The following is a 10012-nucleotide window of genomic DNA, read 5'->3' as shown; positions in this document are numbered from 1 at the left end:
GTTTTCGGGTCGCCCCCGACCAGCCCCCGGGGGGCCGCCCCCACCCCCGGTTTTTTCTTTAAAACGCTATACTTTTACCCTAGGGTGTAAGGACCAAACATATGGTTGGAAAGGTATTTCAATTATCTACAACTTTCATTTTTTGTGTTTTCCCAAATTCTAAACTTATAATGATGGTGTTAGCCTCGTAAAGCTAGATCACCCGAAAACGTATCCTTAAATCATCCTTTTGGAGTGCTTATGCTCATATTTGGATTAAGTGTCCTTCTTAAGACTTGATCAACTTCCCATGTACTATTCATATAAATTTTCTTATGCCTTTTATAAAATACCTACATGTGGGCCCCACCTTAACTTACTTCACAAAATTATTTATCAAGTAACGTATTAACCAACTTACACCATATGGCCTCGAATGTCATATATATGTTATTCTTATACATATACTCTTGAGAATCTTCATCCCTAATCCTTGTATATCTTTACTCTCCCCTGAGCCCATACTAAGTCGTCTGCAATCTTGGTAACGCGAAATTTTTCGGGGTTTAATAACCTCGCGAGTCCCACATGAGTCATGATTCATAGTATTTGAGCGTTGGAAAGGCCTTGCATTGCATAGAATTTGCATATCATATTTTCTCATTGGTTCTTTTCAGAAGAAGTGCTTGAATTGTTGATTATCTTGGCTCTACATCTTCATTTGGATGTTTGATGGACTTGAGGATTTAGAGGCTTTTACCTAGGTTTGTAATGTGAGATTATTATGTTTATTATGATTATTACGATGGACTAACAATAGTTAAGTGTAGAAGATGGTATTCATAAGACCAACTCTCATCTCCGTTTCAGTTAGGGTCGATCGACGATACTGCCGAGTACACGTTGTTTCTCGTACTCACTCTGCACTTGCTGCACCTTTTTGTGTGCAGTTTCTATCCTCGGTATGAGTCGATCTCGAGATTGTGTTGTTGCTCATTGAGGAGGCCATCTGGAGAGTTCGGGGTGAGCTATACGATGATCCGTAGCAGCGGATTTTCCCTTTATCCTTTACTTCTATCATTTCCTTTTCTAGATGGAATTTCGAGTTATATCCCAGATTTGTACTTCCTTTTAGTCAGTTCTTCTACTAGTGACACCATATTTTGGGGGTTGTAATAATTACTTCATGTTTTAAAATTATCAGAATTATTAAGACTGTAAAAATGACTTGTATGATTATTTTCCGCATTGATTTCCTTATCGAATTGTTCTAAATGGATTGTGGATGGCTTACTGACGTGGTGGGAGTTGGTGCCTTCACGGTTCAATAGATTGAGTCGTGACAAAATACCAAAAGGAGGCACCTCGTTAAGGTACACCAACAGATCACGAAGATTATTGTGGAAAGGTAGTCAAAGCTATAGTTAGACACAACTACCTGTTTAGCTTTGTGAAGCATCAAGGGATTAGAAATTTGCATGATTTTTTGAATTATATTGTAAGAATTCTTTCAAGAAATACTAAAAGAACTGAAGTTAGTAAATTGTAAGAGAATCATAAAGAAATAGTCAAGGATGAACTTGCAACTATTCATAGTAGGATATGTTTGACATCTGATTTATGGACTTTAATCACCTTTGATGGTTATATGTGTTACTGCTCATTATATTGATTCAAATTAGGTTTTATAAAAGACAGTGTAACACTTCATAAAATCAATTTAGGTGTGAATGTGTTAAATGAGTATTAATGTGACATATTAGTTGTAAGAAGTCCTATCAAGGTTAATCTGGGTGAAAATAGTGTTGACACCTAATTTTTGACCTTCGATAGTTTTGCTCAATTACTTGGAGTCCCTGGATTACAAACGGAGTAGAATATGCAATTTACAAGTCAAATCAATTTTACAAAATTACCGCGGCGTCAGTTTGCCATTACATTTGGCAAAACACTGGCAAAAGAACAACCGTATGTCATTTTTACGTTTTAGCATACTTTCGAGAAAATACAAGAGTATTTTTTTTTCTCAAAAAATATTTAATTACGAGTTATTAGTTTTTTACAATTAGTTATCATTTAGTGTTCTACTCCGTCAAAGTCGTGGGATTTGAATAAGCAGTTTATTTTGGATAAATAAAGTGTTAAAATAGAGTTTAATTATGTTTGGGGAATATAGCTTAGTTTTAATCAAAATAATTTGGGACGAATGAAAATAATTTTATTTCACACTTGTGGTATTTAAAAGCTTCTTAAAATATCGTATATATACCACATATATATGCATGTATACACTGATGATATACATTACGTATATATGGGTACATATGCAAAATTTGGGCCCTATTCTTAATTTGGCCTGGTCTAGCCCAAAAGAGGCTGACCCGGCCCATCCCCCTTCATTTAATCGCCTTTCCCTTACTCCAGTCAAAAAAGAAAAAAAGAAAAAGAGGAACAGCCACAGAACGGGCAGAACCCTACGGCCCTCTGAAAACGTACACCACCAGCTGGGTTTCAACAGTAACTGTACTTCTTCCTTTCAATTGGCAACAAATTTTGCTTACCTTCTCTTGTAAGTCTGGGATTTGAATGTTCAATTTTGGAACGGTCATATTTTCATTTGGGTTCTATAAATAGAAACCCTTCTCTTCATTTTTTAGAGAGATTTTCAGAGGTTTAGAGATCAAAAGTTGGTTTTTACACCAATGGTGGTTTTTTTCCACAACCCCAAGAGCGAGAACACTCAGAAACCCGGCTAAGCCGTGAGATTCCAGGAAGTTCTCGCTCATATTTTAATTTTTGGAAGTTGTTTTCGTTCGTCGAAAATCGATTCGGGTGAAGGGTGGCTCATCAATTCCCATCGCCCTGTCGCTGCATCAACAAATGGTAATTTTCCTTCTTAGTATTTATGTTTATTTTTCTGCATATTTAAAATCTGTGATTAGTTTAGTTTAGTTTAAGTTAGTATGTTAGTTATTTAATTTGCAGTGTAATAATCGTTATTGTGTTGCTGTTTTAGTTCAGTCAGTTATGTGATTCTTTTTCTTCAATGTTGTGTACAAAGCATGTTCTGATGAGTACTCTCATCATCATGTTTCAGTTTTAATATTAGACGAATGAAGTCATTAGTCTAGTAAGTTTCGTCTTCTCGTTTCTTGTAGCTAATATCTAAAGGACTAGTGTTTAGATTCCTGCTTGTCATTGAAACATACCTCTATCTTTGAAGTAATGTGATTACCTTGAGTATTAAAGATTTCTGAAAAAGAGCATGAGTAATTTTAAGTTCCCTTTTTAGTAGCTAGAAGTATATTTCTCTAAAGTTGGTCTGTAGTTAGATCGATAATATAACTGCTAGTTTTGAATTGTTAGCTGAAATAGCATGAGTAAAATCTTGTTAGGGGATGAGATAGCTTAATGTTAACGTCTCTTTCTAGTTTGATTCGTTACCTGAAACCTTTGAGACTTATCTTGTTTTTTTTTTCTTTCCAAAATGTCTAAAATATGATATGTTTCAGAATCCCTTTAAATCTTTAGTGTTAATTTCTGAAAGTCCAAAAGCTATTTCACATTGGTTGACTTATGAGTATAAAATAGTATGTTTTCCTCCTTGCTATCAAAACAGTTCCTATCAAATGTGCAAGTGTATGTATTTTTCGACATCTAGCTAAATTTCAGAATTTGGTTAATCTGCCTCTCCAGTATTCTATAGTGAGTCTGTTAGTTTATGGTGCAAATATTTTTTCGAAGAGGCTTGAACCTTTTAGCCTTCGAAATGTGAACTGCAGTCAAGTAATGACTTTATATTGAATAAGAATAGATCCTGTTTTCTCATTTTCTCTCAGACTAAGTTGTGGTCTTAGTTTAAGTATATAATCTTCCCCCTTTTCTTGCATGATCTCATCCTTCATTGAACCATGTGATGAGTTTTTATTTATATTTCTCCCTCTATTTAACTGCTCATGTGTTGTTAAAGTGAGTACGAACATAGTTTACATGATAGTTCAAGGGAATAGACCACTATATCAGTATGCTTGTATTTATAGTTAGAAATACAACTTGTGTATTTTCAGAATCATTTGTTAGCTTAAGTACCAGAATGTGACTAAGTTGAGAGATATTCCACTAAAAGCAGCTCTGTTTAATCAAGTGTGATCCTCTGGAGTTGATATGGTTTGAGGCACTCCCCTTTCTTTGCCTGGATGGCTTAATAACTGGAATAACTAGTTAATTAAATTGATCAGTAGGCTGTCTACCTATATAGTTTAGTGGAGATCCTGAGATTAATTCTTTATTCAACCATTAGTTGTTTTCACTGCTGTTCCTTTACTTCTCCCACCAAATCTGTTTTTAGCTTATAAGTCTATTGTCTTGATTAAATAGTCCAAACAAACTGATTGTCTTCTCCCTAAGGCCTTGATGAGGCCAAATTATCTCTTGAACACATGTTGTTTATGTATTTGGCTAAATAGTTAAAAGGAATTTTCCTCTTCCTCTCAATCTTTCATTTTTCCTAGTTTCTATGCTACATTTACTTTGGCACTTTATCTTATTTCTAGGGCTTTTAAAATTATTGCTCATGTTGATCAGTAGCTTTTATTCATTCCAGAATTTGTTTTATATCCAAAATCTTTCTTTGTGTCTGCCTACCTTTAAGTTGTTCTTGTACTTTGGATGCCTAATTTTCAGTTGTTTTCTCTAGGAGTTTACATGTCTACTTCTCCAAACAAGGCAGTTTTGAATACTAGCTCATGAATCTTAGCAAAAAGTGACTTTAAACTCCCTTTCCACTCATTTTTGTTCCTTAAGTAGTTAATCGTTTCTTTGTGTGTAAAGTGTCCAGCAATATGACCTTTATTGCCTCTAAAGTGCTATTTAACTTCTTTCTTTTCCTATCCACCCATGTCAAAAACTGAAAGGAAAAGGCTCTGATTTTAAAGGAACTAGGATCTGCACTTTTTAGGACATTAGAGGTTATTGATTAGAAGGAGAAACTTAGGAGGATAACTCTAAGATTCTGGAAAAGATAGTATATCCTGTCAAATTGCAATATGTCCTGGTTTATCTTTAATAATGTTGAAAAACATGTTTTAAGTCTCTTGTCAATCAAAATCTGACCCTACCATCTTTATCTGAACAAAGGTTTCTATTTTATTGATGTTTTAGTGCTATCAAAACTCTGTTTTGTTGAAAGATCAATGGGCCTTTTCCAGTTTCCTCTTCATTGTTTTGCTCAAAAGAATAGTGGTGGCTTAGTGTGTTCCTTTAAAAGTTATTACTATCATTTGAATGTTTGAATAATAACATGCTTATGAATCTGCTTGTATGTTTTCTTTCACTATCAAGAAGTAGCAGAACATCTCTAACTTCTTCACCCTTGTTTTCTTTGCATAACTTGGGGGACTTCTCCAAATCCCAAATGGCCATGAGTTGCTGCTAACTTGAAATGGAATGGCTGCTGCCTGCTATTGGTTTTTGAGCCGCATTTGGAGTTGAGTTTGCTGACATTGCTGGTCACCAAGAACAATTACTACTATGATTGGTTGATCTGCTTTTGAGGGATATTTGTTGAACTCTTTGAGCTGTTGCTAGTTTGACATTTGATGAGATTAAGAGGGAAAAGTCATGATTTAATATACATCTGGCTATCTGGTGCACTCTTCCCCCCTATAAATTCTTGCCATCTCCTATTTATGATTGTGCCATGCTGCTAGGCTCTAACTGATGCCCTTTGCTGCCATTTTGGGGCCACTGCATTTTGTTGTTGTGCTTGGTTTATCACTGCATTTCTTTTGCCACTGTTGCTGCATTTTGGCCATAAATAGTTGCCTATTTTCAAGGCAAATGTTATTGAATGTTTGTTGCACTGGAAGGACTTGTCTGGATGTTGTTATTCCATTATTTAGCCACTGTTGGATCAGTTGATTTGTTCCTCTATTTGGTTTCTAACTTTTATTTCTCTGAAGGATAGAACACTGTTTCAACTTAGAGATTGACAAGTCCTTCAACTCAATCTGATTATGTTTGGTGTAGTTTGAAATGTATTTGATGGCCATCCCTCTTCCTTGTGATCAGTTCTAGATTAGCTTGAGGGAGATTTGCTTTGGGAGTAGTTTAATTTAAACTAATATCATGAGAAAAAATGATGTGGTTCATATCTCCATTTGAAATTGTTCTCTGAATTAATTCCTTTCTCTTCTAAAATAGCTACTGCTTTAAACATCAACACTATTAACCTACTTGTATACTTGAAATCTTGGTTGCTCTATTCTATGCATGTTGGATTCAAATGTTTGTATAGAGTTAGACATACTGCGTATTAGTATTTCTTCTAAGCTGCTAGGTTGAGTATTGGTAGTTCTTCTGGGCTGATAGGTTGAGTATTTAGTATGTAAGTCCATTTAGATTCCCTACTTTAACTCTGAAAGCTCATATTATTAAATCCTTTAGTTTGTGAGCATGAAATTCAATTCAATATGCTATCCTGAATCTGTGTGGTGTTGTAGGTAGCTCAGTTATTTTACTGGTTGATTTTCCATGGGATAAGTGTTGGTAATATATCCATGATTCTCTAATCCCCTGCATGTGTTCCCTTTATCTAATTAGTTTTTAAGTAGAAACAAATATATATGAACATATCACTGCTTGATGTATGGATTACAGCATGATTACTCCACATTTTAAAGTAGATTCCGATAGATGAATTTCATAGAGCATGTAGTAGATATCCTGCTTATATGTCTAGATCCTGTTTGGGCAACCTTCCTTTGAGCTTTAGTTCAAGTGTTGTTGATGCCATGTCAAATCCTAGTTCTAGGAAATTGAGTCTCTGGTTCTATCCCTTAGAGTTTTAAAACACAAATCTCATGGAGGAAGGATTCAATCCTTATGTTTAATTCTGACTGCTTCCTTTTGCTAGCCTTTGGTCCTGGATAGGTTTAGCACTTCTTTATAATGTCTTGATACTGACTATAAAATATGATTTGGAAATATGGTCTTTAGTGCATCTGTTGCTATTTATTGGTTCCTCTTTGTGTGGTCTGTATGCAAGCAACTCTTTAACACATAACCAGTTTATCCAAATTGTCCAAGATTAGTTTGAGGAGTTATCCATATCTAAAAGAATGCTAAAATGTTCCTTTGAATACATTTGAGTGCTTGACAGTTTCAACAGTATATGTTGCCTGATTGAGTGTTAAGTAGAATGCTATGTTGCTGTTTGGTCCTCTTTAGAATCATTTCCCCTTTTAATCAATGAACCATGCTTTTGGTGACACCAACCTACCCTTATTTGGCTTTAAAACTGGAAAAGAGAAGAATAATTTGCACCTCCTGGCCTTGTTTCAGGTAGTCTTTGTTTTGTGTAACTAATTTCATCTGGTATAACCTTAAGTATAATTATGCTAAGCTTATGGGATCAATTCAAGTTAAGTTGATTCGCTTAGTTAGAAACCATGCATATATGGTTCTGCTTTGATCCATGCCTCATCCTAATCTGCTGGGTTGCTAGACACTATAAAACATGTGAAAAAACCAGTTAGCTTGACATTTGGTCTCACCTTTAATAAAACTGATATTTAGACTAAAGAGAAGCTGCCTGCCAGTTTAATTCATTCTGGAAGATAATCACTCAATGTTCATCCATTTGGTTCTGTATTCATTTATGAGCCATAGTTTGAGAACTGCTGGGCTAATAGTTAAGATAATTCACCCTTTCCTTTATAATCAGAAACACTAGTCTTGAAACTGTTTTGGAAATGCAACTAGATGATAGCTGTGCTTTGATAAGAACTGAAAGAAATAGAATGTGTCAATGAATGTTTTTTTAGAACTCCTCTCTACTTGACCAAATGCCTCCAATCTCTAGCCATCATCACCCTAGCTTATTGATACACTGGTATAACTCCATGCAAGCTCCACCCTTAGTGGTTTGTGTCCAGCACTTTCTTCTTCTTCTTCTTCTCAAGTGTTAAGTTTTTTTTTACTCTGACATAAGATGAGTGTCTGATTAGCAATCAGTAGTAGAACATGTTTGACTAATTGCTTTGCTAACTTCATCACACTATGAGCAACTAACTTGAATCAATAGGCTTATGTTATGAATACCAACCTTGGTTTCCTGTTTCTATAACTTTAAGGTAGTAAAAGAACCCCACCAGATTCTTGAGGAAGTCTATTGAGCCACATGTGATGTCTAACTGCTAAAGTCTTATGCATTAAACTATTTTGAGTGTTTGTTGTCCCTGTTCTTTGTCAAAGACTGCTTTAAAACCAAGTAGATTTCAAAAGAACCTTATTTCATTTGGCCCCCCTACTCTTATGTAAAACCTTCTAAGAAATAATGGAGACTCTTATTTCAAAGGTTAGGTCCTATTAACACATTAGTCATGGCCCAATTTAGGATCGCACGGGCACCTACCTTTTCCACCTCGGTAGGAGAACCCTCAATCGAATAACACATCAACTAAGTAAAGACAATCCTCTTAATCTGATAAATATATATAATTAACAGCGAAAATCAGTTTATTTAATAAACTCAAGATTGAAAATGATTACAACAGTTAAATAGTTATAGACTCATTCCGATTTGCCACGACCTGGTCTATACTAGTATAAGAGCAACTAATATAAAAACTCAATATGGAATACAACTCTAGGACTAATCCTTCATCTCAGAATGAAGTAGGAGGAGATCTTCAAGATAGGTACCGTGCATCTCCCAATGTACCGCAATCAATCACTTGAAACACTCTACACCCCAAAAGGGATGTAGCAAGAGCAAAGATCAATACAAGCAACGCGTACTGAGTAAGTATCATAGAACGATAATTGTTAGAAACACATATCAGTAAGAATTCACAACAAGCAGGATACACAACTAGATCAGTACCATACATCTATTTACCACATGCTATAACATCAGGACTCTTAACTCATACAAACCCTTCTCGATTAACCACCGGTCAATTTCACAACAATCTTACGCTAGTCATATACCATTATGTCATTCATTCTTAGTACGGGAGTCTACTCATCATTAAGGTATTCTTTACTCTGCATTTTTCGCTAAGCCAAACATATAACTGATCCTACGAACGATCTAAGAGATAAATCAATAGGTGTAAGGCAACCGAATACGTAATCAAGTACACATCATCGCCTAAGTAGAACATCTAAACCCAATTATGCCAAGTTCCGATGGGTCCAATCCGAATCAAATACCACACGTAAGCACCAAGTCATCACAATGTAAACCATAATACAATGCAATGCAATAATGTATGAATGCAATGCAATGCCATGCAAATGCTGTGTACACATGCACTCCGAACGAAAATATCGACTTCTCAGTAGCACAACCCAAGGTGACTCACGAAGTCTAAGTGCCACTCGTCCCGGATCTTTGCCCAACAGACAGATGAGACCTCGAATCTTTGCCCACGGGGGGTTCTCATGGGCACCACCCTGGGGGACTCGCGGAGTCCATGCACTCACTCAATCCATAATTCCGGGACTAACATCGGATATCGGACTCTCACATCACTCATTTAAAAATCGAGCCAAGTTCATCACAATGTTTCACCAAGTACCAACAATGTCTCAATAGTATATCATGAATAATGAGAATGAGTGAAATGCATGTGCCAACATCAAGAATCCGCTCAATATCACAAGTACCAACATGGGTACGCCAACAATATAATCAATATCACAAGTACCAACAAAGGGGTACGCCAATAATACATCAATGCCACAAGTACCAACAAAGAGGTAAGCCAACAATATCTTGAGAAACTACATAAGTCATTTAGATCTTTATCCTCGTATCAATGTCAACCGTAGGATACTATGATATCACAATCAAGAAGGAACAACAAATTCCAATATCTACTAATAGCACGTAGCATCAAGCCCACACAATAGGACAAATAAGTCACAACATAATCTTACCGCTTTTCCTCTTTTTCTACTTACATGACAATACTACTACTACCAATCTAGAATTAGTTTACAATCATTGGTACATTTCATCCGCCCA

This window comes from Lycium ferocissimum, chromosome 2 (assembly GCF_029784015.1).
Source record: "Lycium ferocissimum isolate CSIRO_LF1 chromosome 2, AGI_CSIRO_Lferr_CH_V1, whole genome shotgun sequence".
Taxonomy (NCBI): Eukaryota; Viridiplantae; Streptophyta; class Magnoliopsida; order Solanales; family Solanaceae; genus Lycium; species Lycium ferocissimum.
The sequence above is the reverse complement of the archived record's forward strand: the minus strand, read 5'-3'. Positions refer to the sequence as shown.